We start from the raw sequence: 14,050 nt of genomic DNA, 5'->3' as shown, positions 1-14,050 counted from the left end.
AAACGTTTTGTAGCACGCGGTGGTATATGCTGCTTTGCGCACAACAAATGCCGCACTTTCAAATAAAGTCGCTAGGAACAGCGGAGATCCCAAAAAGTAAACAAAAGTAAAAGTCTAATATCTTGAAAACCGGTGAATATTTTTCGATGAAATTTGGTAGATATTCGTTTTTGCTCTTTCTGAACCGAGCGACATCACTTTCATGCCAATTCATTAACTTTTTTGAAGGTGGGAGGGTCCCTTTGACGGAAATTTCTGAGTATGAGCGGCCGGCCGACCGGTCGGCCAGCCGGCCGCGGTCACGGTTCTGCGACGCTTATATCTCAGCAACCACTTGACCGATTTACACGCGGTAATTTTTGTACGGTAGCTTCATTCCTTCTACCAAGTATTGGACTATTCCCGATGCATGTGGGTGACCCCTTATGCACGTGCCACGTGCAAAACGAAGAGGTGTCACTTTTGTAATTGTTGCAATATCTCGGTAACTACTTGGCCGATTGCGCTGAAAGTTGGCATGTAGGTAGGCACCCACTAGGCAATGCATATCCATGTGCCAGAGTTGGGGTGCTGCTGCACGTGCGCACGTGCAGGGGTCGATTCCAGATCTCGACTATGGCTGGACCGATGGCGCTCAAATTTGGTAAACAGTTAGGGACCGGTTAGTAGGGTGCCGTGCAAAAGTCAGTTGGGACCCATTTTGCACGTGCGCACGTGCAGGGTGCCGCTTCCAGATCTCGAGAACGCTGAACGACTGGGCCGATTGTGCTCAAATTTGGCACATCGCTAGAGACCGGTTAGTAGGGTGCCGTGCACAAGTCAGCTGGAGGTACCCCGTCGAAATTTCGCACGTGCAAAGCTCACCCTCTCGCTCGCTCCGTTAGTCGCCCCAAAAGGCGTTATACTGGTTTATTAAATGGCGTGAATTGTGAAGAAGGTGGGAATAACACTTCATAACTGATAGGATGGGGTAATTGGGTACCTGTTGCCGTTTTAGCAATAGCCTTTTTGTTGAACCCAGTCGTTCTAGCATTGGTGAAGACCCTCACCTGCATTGCTCAAGATTGGTGAAGGATCCTTCACCAATCTAAAACTTTGGTGAAAGGTATCCTTCACCAAAGAGATACGTTGCTACACCTATGCTGTTCAGAGTTGACATTTTGCTTTACTCCAGTTTATGACCTGAGAGCCTGGCTGGAAGTGACGGATCCAAACTTTTCACGTTAAAATGGCTGAGGGTGCAATAATCTCTACATAGCGGGCTGGTATAGGAGCGTCTTGCTATGCTGCACCATAGCTGGCTAGTCATTCTCTTTTGGCTAGAAATGGCATTTATCATTATCTCCACTGGCGAAAATGGCACTTGACATCACCGAATGCAACGTTCATGCTTGTTAGGATACATAAAATCAGGAAGATTGCGCGTATCAGGTAGGCAAACGTGGAATAAAATAGGTGCTGGATGTTTTGGTTTTGGTGCTGAATCAGCAAACAGCAAATACGGAGTTCAACTAGACGATCTGGCAACTTTAGGCTGTGTGGAAGCAATTAGGTGCCAGATTCAGATATTAGGGTCGAATAAGCATTTTGGGGCTGATCAGCAATTAGGTGCCAGAAACAGCTTTTTAGGGACCAGAAACAAATATTCCCCCAAAAATTTCGGGTGCGGTTATTTTTTCTCATCTTAGTTTGCTATTTTGGCGCGATTTTGACAATTTCTGGCGCATTCCACTTATTTACTTTAGCGGCCATAGGGCAATGGTTTACTAACGGGAGATGTGATGATTTGCAGCAGCAATACTTGAAATACAAAGAAGAAGTGAAGCAATTATGATACCTATTATTTTTTATAATGACAGAAGTAACGTGGAAGAGAAAACATTTTGTGCAGCATGTGAAAACAAGGAAATAGAATGAAAGAAGGGCTACTACTTTTCATGCGCCCGAAACCAGCCACCTCATCATCATAACATGGTAATGATAGTTTAAGTCTATGTTAAAAAAGAATAGGAGGTCTTTGTGATGCCTCAAAGCAATTAAGTCAGGCATGCTTTTACAGACTAAACGTTCAAGTTACGAGACCCCATCATACCGCTCCAGTGGCTGGTGCTTGAGCTTGTCAAATACCTAAATGTTTTGCTCAGAAATTGTTTGCTTTATTGGTTTCTTGAGTTTCACCAGATAAAGATACAAGGTTGGCTGATTTGGTTTTAGCTATCCATATTAAAGTGCACTGTTTGTGACAAGATTATGGAAATTGTAATTTGTAACCTCAATAATGAAATTTCATGCTGTCAAAGCTATGAGATGTTGCCTTCAGTTTGAAAGCAGGCAAACATGGATTGAAGCTGTTTTCTAAAAAAACTGTTTTTTAGTGACTTTCACCTCATAATTTGTATTTATTCAATCTCAGAATGGGAGCAAGGCTGAATCACAATTATCTTTTGGGAAATGCTCTACAAAACTGCATTGTTTTTATTTCTGTGGCATAATTTTGTACCTAATTCAAAGACTTTCTCTGGTGTAGTTTGTAAGATTGTTTGAACTTCTACTTTCTGACCTGTTTGGTGCCAATAAATCCTGCAACCTATTTGGCTTATTTACCCATCTCTCTTGCCATTCCTACATATTTCATGTCAGTCTATTGCATAAATATTGTGTAGTTAACATTCTTCATGATATAGAAATGAATGGTACCTATAGAGGCTCGATGTGGGTAAATGAGAACCAATGAACCTATATTTTTTACAATGGCATCAACTTCAAGTCCTCTTGTCACTGCCATGGATATCACAGAAGATTTTGCTGAACTGCGCAAGAGAATCCTGTGCAAGGAAATGTTTTGCATGATTTAGCTTAACAGCATAAATTTTATTTTCCCAGTTGCATTGGAGCTCTGCTGGAGTTTGCTGATGACAGTATGCTGAAGGGCTGAAGCTGGTAGCTCTGGCAGGAGTCCAGTGTCCACCAGCTCAAGATCCGACGCCGCCGCGTCGCCGCCGTGCGGCACTCCGCGGAGACGGGGACGGCGGTCATGATTGAAGACACCGCATTTCCCGCCTGGACTGTCCGGTCGGAGACTGGTAATCCCTCCGGTGAGCCGCGCACCGTGGAGCTACTGCACCGCGCGTCTCCACCCGCAGCGCAGTGCCAGCAACGGTGCCGTGAGTGCGACATCTGCGTGCATGTGACGCAGTGCGACTGTCACGACTCGCGGCTCAGTGTTAACTGTCAGTGGGACAGTGCGGCTCGCGCTCGTTTTAGCGAGGTGCTCTGTTGTATATAACCACCTTGATGGAGACCTGTGTGCTGCCGCTTGAGTTTCAATGTACAGTTTTATGCATCAAACTAGCGTAAGTAAATGGCTGCTAGAGGTCAATTTGAAGCGCAATTAGTACCCATAACCCAGCTGGGTTGAGCGAGTCATGTGACTAGTCCCGATGAAAGTACTGTTTCGATGTCGTCAGTCGTAGACTTTTGTAAACCATTCGTTTCGGAGCTGTGTGTTGTGTTGTTCGGGATCACAGTTGTTTGAGCAGTTTGCTTTATGCGTCGTACGCTGACAGAACGCGGGTCGTACACAAGTCACGTGTTTCCTTTCGCCCCTAATGGGTTACTGCGGTACCTATGCAGTTGGAATGTGTCTCGAGACACTAACTGGTCGCTCTTGGTTGTGAAAATGACACTAGCTGCCAGCTGGTCGCACTTGGTTTGAAGCTGCGCTTGGAAATCGTGCAATTTTATTTGCATTTTGCAATGCAATTTTATTGCCGTTACCGTATTGGTAGCTAGTGTCAGAAGTTGTCCATTTGATGCGTTGTCACTTGTCAGACGCTGTTGCCTTAGTACTGACAAATTGATGGGCCGCGTTTGTGTTCCTTAAGAAACGGATCTCAATATAAGGTGATTCAGAGGTAGGAACCTGAATGCATTCGTTCAGACCTTTCATTTTATGAGGATGCACTGTTTCATGAGCAAGAACGAGCATGGCTCTGGTTGAGAGAAGCGCAATCGATATTTGTTATCGTGTTTGTAGACTGTGGCCACATTTACATCACTATTCAACTCCACGCACCAGCATTATTTAAACTGCTTGAACCTATACTTCATTTCGCTAAATTTCGGGGGCGTCAACCTACGGTCCGTAGTGGCCGTTATGTTTGGCCAATAACTAGATTTTGTACATATTAACTGGTTCATATAATCACAGCGTGATGCCCCGGACATTTTTTATTTGATTCACTGATAATGAATGTATCCCAATACCGCACAAACTGAGACTAAAACTGGACAACTCGCTTTTCGAGGTTCAAGTTCATTATCTTCAGATGTTATGGTATGGTAAGCTAAGCATTTAATGTTCGAAGAAAATGGTCAGCGTTAGCAGTGCTGAGCGGGTATTATGAGCTTTCAGTTATTTCAATATTTGTTTAGGCTATTATTCTTTTGGTAACCGCAGGTTGTTTGAAAAGACAAACACTATTCGTTAGAATTGTGTTTTTCTATTGAAAAACAACCGGAGCGGTCGTTCTCCGGGCTATGTTTTGCAAGTCTGGCAGCGAATTGGGGCAACTTGGTAGGGGCCTAAACGAATCGCTCAATCTTCGTAAAAATTCCAGGGTATGGGCTCCCGCAGGCGATCTACCTGATGGCACCGGTCGGTACTCGCTAAGAAGTCTTTTGCGCGTGGCACGTGCGATTCCATTTTTCCCATGTTAAGTCAACGGGGGTTTGGACACTTTTTGCGCGATCGCGAATGGCGGGAAAACGAGCCAAGGAAGAGGTGGTTTTCTTCCCAGCATTTTATGGCAAACACGTTTGGGTACACGCCAGTGTGCGCTGTATACCTCTCAGAATCTCGGAACGTGTCTTTGCACGAGGTCAAAGTTGGAATTTTGCTGTGTCCCATGTTAAGTCAATGGACGGCGATGTCGAGACTTTGCAGAGACATTTTCATTCGATCTTTGTACAAAATTTTAGAGATAGATTTCGTCCAAACTCTTATATCTTGTAGAGGAAAGAGCATAGTACATGCAATTATGCTTCGTTAAGCTGGCAAAACTCATTTTTTCTTATAAAGTTCATTTGAAAATTAAAATTTTTAACATGGAAAGTCAATGGGAGCGTCTTTGTTGCTTAATAACTTTTTACGTTGCAGATATATCAAAGTGAAAAGTTAATAAAATATACAACTTTCGATGCTCTTTCCAACAATGTATAGAACGTCACTGCACGATGTGCCGTTTCTAAGAAAAGCTGTAAAAAAGCAGGGCTCGACTGTGACTTGAACCCAACCACATTAGAGGATACGAACAGGTGACGGGGATACCTCCCGTGTGCGGATGTGACACTGATTATTGCTAAATATTAGCAGTAGGCCGTCTGTGGGGGCGCCTTTACAAACCTTATATCTCTGCAACCATTGGACCGATTCACTCGCGGTCTTTTGTGTGGGATAGCTTCTTCCTTTCTCACACGTAGTGTGCTGTTCTCGATGCGTATGGGTGACCCCTAATGCACGTGCCACGTGCAAAACGAGGAGAAGTCAGTTCAGTAACAAATCTAATAACTCTGTAGTTAGTTTGCCGATTGCGCTGGTACTTGGCATGGATGTTGGCACGTATCCGGCAATGCATTTCCATGTTTCACGGTTGGGGTGCTATTGCACGTGCACACGTGCAGGGTGACGCTTCCAGATCTCGAGAACGGCTGGGCCGATTGTGATCAAAGTTGGCACACCGTTAGGGATCGGCGAGTAGGGTGCCGTGCACAAGTCAGATGGGATTCATTTTGCACGTGCGCACGTGCAGGCTGACGCTTCCAGATCTCGAGAACGGCTGGGCCGATTGTGCTTAGATTTGGCACACCACTAGAGACTGGTTAATAGGGTGCCGTGCACAAGTCAGTAAGTATGTATTTTCATGTGCCACGGTTGGGGTGCATCTGCACGTGCGCACGTGTAAGGGTCGTTTCCAGATCTTGGAAACGGCTGGGCTGAATGCGATTAAATTTGGTACATCGCTATAAACCGGCGAATAGAGTGCCGTGCACAAGTCAATTGGGACCTAGGCTGCACGTGCGCAGGTGCAGGGTGTCGCTTCCAGATCTCGAAAACGGCCGGGTCGATTGCACTCAAATTTGGCACACCGCTATAGACCGGCGAATAGGGTCTTAATGCGTCAGTGTTTACGTTTAACGGACGGTATTTTCATGTGCCACGGTTGGGGTGCAGCTGCACGTGCGCACGTGTAGGGGTCGCTTCAAGATAGCACACCGACTCCGGTCTGCACGTGCAAGGCTCATCCTCTCGTTTGGCGGCGGGCGTTTTTGCTGCGTTTACAAAGGTGCTTGCTCAAACAACCTGCGGTCCCGCGATGCGGAGCCCAGCATCGCAGATGCTGGTAACCGCAGGTTGTTTGAAAAGACAAACACTATTCGTTAGAATTGTGTTTTTCTATTGAAAAACAACCGGAGCAGTCGTTCACCGGGCTATGTTTTGCATGGTTGGCCTGAGATTGGGGCAACTTGAGCGGGGCCTAGACGAAATGTACAATCTTCGTAAAAAGTTCAGTGTATGGGCTCCCGGAGGCGATCTACCTTATGGCACCGGTCGCTACTCGCTTAAAACCTCGTGGCACGTGGCACGTGCGATTCCATTTTCCCCATGTTAAGTCAACGGGGTTTTGGACACTTTTTGCGCCATCGGGAATGGCGGAAAAACGAGCCAAGAAAGGGGTGGTTTTCTTCCCAGCATTTTATGGCAAACACGTTCCGGTACACGCCAGTGTGCGCCGTATACCCCTCAGAAGTTCGTAACGTGTCTTTGCTCGAGGTCAAAGTTGGAATCTTGCTGTGTCCCATGTTAAGCCAATGGACGGCGATTTCGAGACTTTGCAGAGACATTTTCATTCGATCTTTGTACAAAATTTTAGAGATAGATTTCGCCCAAACTCTTATATCTTGTAGAGGAAAGAGCATAGTACTTGCTGGTATGCTTCGTTAAGGTGGCAAAACTCATTTTTTCTTTTAAAGTTAATTTGAAATTTAAAATTTTTAACATGGAAAGTCAATGGGAGCGTCTTTATTCCTCTATAACTTTTATCGTTAGTAATATACATGGGTGAAAAGTTAATAAAATATACAACTTTCGATGCTCTTTCCAACAATGTATAGAACGTCACTGCACGATGTGCCGTTATTAAGAAAAGTTGTAAAAAAGCAGGGCTCGACTGTGACTTGAACCCAACCACATTAGAATATACGAACAGGTGACGGGGATACCTCCCGTGTGCGGATGCGACACTGATTATTGCTAAATATTAGCAGTAGGCCGCCTTGGGGGCGCCTTGCAAAGCTTCTATCTCCACAACTACTTGACCAATTCACTCGCGGTCTTTTGTGTGGGATAGCTTCTTCCTTTCTTACACGTAGTGTGCTGTTCTCGATGCGTATGGGTGACCCCTAATGCACGTGCCACGTGCAAAACGAAGAGGTGTCAGTTCGGTTACAAGTCTAATAACTCTGTAGTTACTTTGCCGATTGCACTGAGACTTGGCATGGATGTAGACACCCACCGGGCAATGCATTTCCATGTGTCACGGTTGGGGTGCTATTGCACGTGCACACGTGCAGGGTGACGCTTCCAGATCTCGAGAACGGCCGGGCCGATTGTGATGAAACTTGGCACACCGTTAGGGATCGGCTAGTAGGGTGCCGTGCACAAGTCAGGTGGGACCCATTTGGCGCGTGCGCACGTGCAGGCTGACGCTTCCATATCTCAAGAACGGCTGGACCGACTGTGCTAAAATTTGGCATACCACTAGAGACTAGTTAGTAGGGTGCCGTGCACAAGTCAGTAAGTATGTATTTTCATGTGCCGCGGTTGGGGTGCAGCTGCACGTGCGCACGTGTAGGGGTCGTTTCCCGATCTTGGAAACGGCTGGGCCGATTCAGATTAAATTCGGTACATCGCTAGAAACCGGCGAATAGAGTGCCTTGCAAAAGTCAATTGGGGCCCAGGCTGCACGTGCACACGTGCAGGGTGTCACTTCCAGATCTCGAAAACGGCCGGGTCGATTGCACTCAAATTTGGCACACCGCTATAGACCGGCGAATAGGGTGCCGTGCACGTCAGTCCGTAGCACACCGACTCCGGTCTGCACGTGCAAGGCTCATCCTCTCGTTTGGCGGCGGGCGTTTTTGCTGCGTTTACAAAGGTGCTTGCTCAAACAACCTGCGGTCCCGCGATGCGGAGCCCAGCATCGCAGATGCTGGTAACCGCAGGTTGTTTGAAAAGACAAACACTATTCGTTAGAATTGTGTTTTTCTATTGAAAAACAACCGTAACCGCAGGTTGTTTGAAAAGACAAACACTATTCGTTAGAATTGTGTTTTTCTATTGAAAAACAACCGGAGCGGTCGTTGTCCGGGGTATGTTTTGCAAGTCTGGCCGCGAATCAGTACAACTTGACGGGGGCCTAGACGAAATGTACAATCTTCGTAAAAAGTTCAGGGTATGGGCTCCCGCAGGCGATCTACCTGATGGCACCGGTCGCTACTCGCTAAGAAGTCTTTTGCGCGTGGCACGTGCGATTCCATTTTCCCCATGTTAAGTGAACGGGGTTTTGGACACTTTTTGCGCGATCGCCAATAGCGGAAAAACGAGCCAAGGAAGAGGTGGTTTTCTTCCCAGCATTTTATGGCAAACACGTTTGGGTACACGCCAGTGTGCGCTGTATACCCCTCAGAATCTCGGAACGTGTCTTTGCACGAGGTCAAAGTTGGAATTTTGCTGTGTCCCATGTTAAGTCAATGGACGGCGATGTCGAGACTTTGCAGAGACATTTTCATTCGATCTTTGTACAAAATTTTAGAGATAGATTTCGCCCAAACTCTTATATCTTGTAGAGAAAGGAGCATAGTACATGCTGGTATGCTTCGTTAAGCTGGCAGAAATCGTTTTTTCTAATAAAGTTCGTTTGAAAATGAAAATTTTTAACATGGAAAGTCAATGGGTGCGTCTTTATTCCTCTATAACTTTTATCGTTAGTAATATATATAGGTGAAAAGTTGATATAATATACGACTTTCGATGCTCTTTCCAACGATGTATAGCACGTCACTGCACGGTGTGCCGTTTTCAAGAAAAGTTGTAAAAAAGCAGGGCTCGACTGTGACTTGAACCCAACCACATTGAGTATACGAACAGGTGAAGGGGACACCTCCCATGTGCGGACGCGGCACTGATTATTGCTTATTATTGGCAGTCGGCCGTTGTGGGTGCGCCTTTGCTAAGCTTATATCTCCACAACTGCTTGACCGATTCACTCGCCGTCTTTTGTGTGGGATAGCCTCTTCCATTCTTACACGTAGTGTGCTATTCTCGATGCGTATGGGTGACCCCTAATGCACGTGCCACGTGCAAAGCGAAGAGGTGTCAGTTCGGTAGCAAGTGTAATAACTCTGTAGTTATTTTGCCGATTGCGCTGATCCTTGGCATGGATGTAGGCAACCGCCGGGCAATACATTTCCGTGTGTCACGGTTGGGGTGCAGCTGCACGTGCGCACGGGCAGGGTGACGCTTCCAGATCTCGAGAACGGCTGGGCCGATTGTGATCAAAGTTGGCACACCGTTAGGGATCGGCGAGTAGGGTGCCGTGCACAACTCAGATGGGACCCATTTGGCACGTGCGCACGTGCAGGCTGACGCTTCCAGATCTCAAGAACGGCTGGGCCGATTGCACTCAAATTCGGTACACTTCTAGAGACCGATTAGAAGGTTGCCGTGCACAAGTCAGTGAGTATGTATTTGCATGTGTCACGGTTGGATTGCAGCTGCACGTGCGCACGTGCAGGGGTCGCTCCCAGATCTTGAAATTGAATGGGCTGATTGAGTTCAAAGTTGGTACATCGCTAGAAACCGGCGAATAGATATTTTCATGTGCCACGGTTGGGGTGCAGCTGCACGTGCGCACGTGTAGGGGTCGCTTCCAGATCTTGGAAACGGCTGGGCCGATTCAGATTTAATTCGGTACACCGCTAGAGACCGGCGAATAGAGTGCCGTGCACAAGTCAATTGGGACCCAGGCTGCACGTGCGCACGTGCAGGGTGTCGCTTCCGGATCTCGAAAATGGCCGTGCCGATTGCACTCAAATTTGGCACACCGCTATAGACCGACGAATAGGGTGCCGTGCACGTCAGTCCGTATCACACCGACTCCGGTCTGCACGTGCAAGGCTCATCCTCTCGTTTGGCGGCGGGCGTTTTTGCTGCGTTTACAAAGGTGCTTGCTCAAACAACCTGCGGTCCCGCGATGCGGAGCCCAGCATCGCAGATGCTGGTTAACCGCAGGTTGTTTGAAAAGACAAACACTATTCGTTAGAATTGTGTTTTTCTATTGAAAAACAACCGGAGCAGTCGTTCACCGGGCTATGTTTTGCAAAGTTGGCCTGAGATTGGGGCAACTTGAGCGGGGCCTAGACGAAATGTACAATCTTCGTAAAAAGTTCAGTGTATGGGCTCCCGGAGGCGATCTACCTTATGGCACCGGTCGCTACTCGCTTAAAACCTCGTGGCACGTGGCACGTGCGATTCCATTTTCCCCATGTTAAGTCAATGGGGTTTTGGACACTTTTTGCGCCATCGGGAATGGCGGAAAAACGAGCCAAGAAAGAGGTGGTTTTCTTCCCAGCATTTTATGGCAAACACGTTCCGGTACACGCCAGTGTGCGCCGTATACCCCTCAGAAGTTCGTAACGTGTCTTTGCTCGAGGTCAAAGTTGGAATCTTGCTGTGTCCCATGTTAAGTCAATGGACGGCGATGTCGAGACTTTGCAGAGACATTTTCATTCGATCTTTGTACAAAATTTTAGAGATAGATTTCGCCCAAACTCTTATATCTTGTAGAGGAAAGAGCATAGTACTTGCTGGTATGCTTCGTTAAGGTGGCAAAACTCATTTTTTCTTTTAAAGTTAATTTGAAATTTAAAATTTTTAACATGGAAAGTCAATGGGAGCGTCTTTATTCCTCTATAACTTTTATCTTTAGTAAGATATATAGGTGAAAAGTTAATATAATATACAACTTTTGATGCTCTTTCCACTGATGCATAGGACGTCACTGCACGATGTGCCGTTTTTAAGAAAAGCTGTAAAAAATCAGGGCTCGACTGTGACTTGAACCCAACCACATTAGAGTATACGAACAGGTGACGGGGATACCTCCCGTGTGCGGATGCGACACTGATTATTGCTAAATATTAGCATTCGGCCGCCTTGGGGGCGCCTTGCAAAGCTTCTATCTCCACAACTACTTGACCAATTCACTCGCGGTCTTTTGTGTGGGATGGCTTCTTCCTTTCTTACACGTAGTGTGCTATTCTCGATGCGTATGGGTGACCCCTAATGCACGTGCCACGTGCAAAACGATGAGAAGTCAGTTCAGTAACAAGTCTAATAACTCTGTAGTTAGTTTGCCGATTGCGCTGGTACTTTGCATGGATGTTGGCACGCACCCGGCAATGCATTTCCATGTGTCACGGTTGGGGTGCCGCTGCACGTGCGCACGGGCAGGGTGACGCTTCCAGATCTCGAGAACGGCTGGGCCGATTGTGATTAAACTTGGCACACCGCTAGAGGCTGGTTAGTAGGGTGCCGTGCACAAGTCAGATGGGACCCGTTATGCACGTGCGCACGTGCAGGCTGACGCTTCCAGATCTCAAGAACGGCTGGGCCGACTGTGCTCAAAATTGGCATACCGCTAGAGACTGGTTAGTAGTGTGCCGTGCACAAGTCAGTTAGTATGTATTTTCATGTGCCACGGTTGGGGTGCAGCTGCACGTGCGCACGGGTAGGGGTCGTTTCCCGATCTTGGAAACGGCTGGGCCGATTCAGATTAAATTTGGTACATCGCTAGAAACCGGCGAATAGAGTGCCTTGCACAAGTCAATTGGGACCCAGGTTGCACGTGCGCACGTGCAGGGTGTCACTTCCAGATCTCGAAAACGGCCGGGTCGATTGCACTCAAATTTGGCAAACCGCTAGAGACCGGTTAGTAGAGTGCAGTGCACGTCAGTTCGTGACACACCCGCTCCGGGCTGCACGTGCAAGGCTCATCCTCTCGTTTGGCGGCGGGCGTTTTTGCGGCGTTACAGAGGTGCTTGCTCAAACAACCTGCGGTCCCGCGATGCGGAGCCCAGCATCGCAGATGCTGGTAACCGAAGGTTTGTTGTCAATAGTTAAAACACTATTCTTTAGAATTGTGTTTTTCTATTGAAAAACAAATCTGAGTTCCCTGACAATTTGGCAAAAGCTGCCTGAGATCAGTACAACTTGATGCTCTTGAAAACGGCTGGTTCAAATATTCTGATTTTTTCAGGATTTCTAGTGGGCCAGGTGATCTACGTTCTGGTATGGGTCTCCCCTCCGCGGACCATCTGGTGCACGTGCCACGTGACTTTAAAAATTCCCGTGTTAAGCCAATGGGGAAAATGAAAAAATGCGTTCCACGGCAGATTGCTCGAAAACGATCCAAACGACCCCCCATTTTCTTACATGCAGATCAACCACCATTCGGTGCACTACCCATGGGTATGTCGCAAAGTGGCCGGAAAAGTCCAGAACCACGTGCCACGTGCCGTTGAAAATGACCCTGCACACCGGAAATTGGGACTTTTGGTCATTTCGGCGCACCCATGATGCATACTATGGCGTGGGTGACCAAACAATGGGTGTCATCCGGTCGGCAACTGTTTAAGGTGTCGTCCAGTGGGCCAAAGTGGTAGTTTCAAACTTTTGGGATCCACCACTCTGGGGATTCTTTTTGACAATATACTTACGTTTCTTGGCGCAATGTTCATTCCACCCAGCCGGTCGTCAATGCGTTAGATGACCCAAATGACGATTGACCTGAAGGAAGTTGGGGGCGAGGAACACGCACGTGCCATCCGTTTTTTACTCGGGCGCTTTCATCTAGGAGATTTTTGCAGATACGTCAATGCGTTAGATGACCCAAATGACGATTGACCTGAAGGAAGTTGGGGGCGAGGAACACGCACGTGCCATCCGTTTTTTAATCGGGCGCTTTCATCTAGGATATTTTTGCAGATATCTTTTTGATTTGTGAAAATGACCAGCCTAGCGGTATGCCAGCCGCTGATAAATTATTATCTTGCTGCGGCCGGGCGCTTATTTGCGGTGTTTGCGTTTGGCGGCTGGCGGGCGACTTTTAGTCGTTTTCGGTTAGCAGTTAGCGTCGGTGCGGTGCGGGCGGTTTTATTTTTTTCGGCGTTTCGGCGTTTTTTTCTGTGTGGTTTGCGGCGGTCGGGTGATTTTTTGCCGTTTGCGTTGGCTTTTCGGGCGTGCGTTTTACACGTTTTGCGGTGTTTACGTTTTGCGGCGGGCGGGCGTTTTGTGTTTTTTTGCGGTGTTTGTCTTTGGCGGCGGGCGGGCGGGCGGGCGGGCGATGCGGGCGGTTTTCTTCTTTTTTTTTGCGTCGTTTGCGGTGTTAAATTTGTTTGCGGTTGGCGGGCGGTTTTATTGTTTTGCGGCGTTTTTGCGTTTTTTATTTGCGGTTTGCGGCGGGCGGGCGTTTGTTTATTTTTTGCGACGTTTGCGTTGGCGTTTCGGGCGTGCGTTTTGCGCGTTTTGCGGTGTTTGCGTTTTCCGGCGGGCGGGCGTTTTTCACAATTCAAAGTCCAAACCTTCGGGCCACAGCGCTCCTCGAAAAGCGCTGCCCTCGAGTATCTCCTGTCAATTTCACGCGGAACATATAGTATCATCATACGATCGCGGTAACTACATATTTTCTGCCGGTTACTGTTATTATCATTGATTCGTAATATTTCGCTACGAGCGTGGCTCGATTAACATTGTTATTATATTGGCATTCAATATTTAAGAATACAAATCTTTTAATGCATTCCAATTCCATCGCAATGTCAATATGCAAAAAAAAAACTCTAAAAATTGCAGCAGTTTTGTGAATCAAAAATAGCTGTAAAATAGGCCTGTATAACTTCAACAACAGTGCGCCGAAAAACGTCTAAAAAC

This window comes from Amphibalanus amphitrite, unplaced genomic scaffold (assembly GCF_019059575.1).
Source record: "Amphibalanus amphitrite isolate SeventyFive unplaced genomic scaffold, NRLGWU_Aamphi_draft 000043F_arrow, whole genome shotgun sequence".
Lineage (NCBI taxonomy): Eukaryota > Metazoa > Arthropoda > Thecostraca > Balanomorpha > Balanidae > Amphibalanus > Amphibalanus amphitrite.
Note: the sequence above shows the minus strand (reverse complement) of the source record.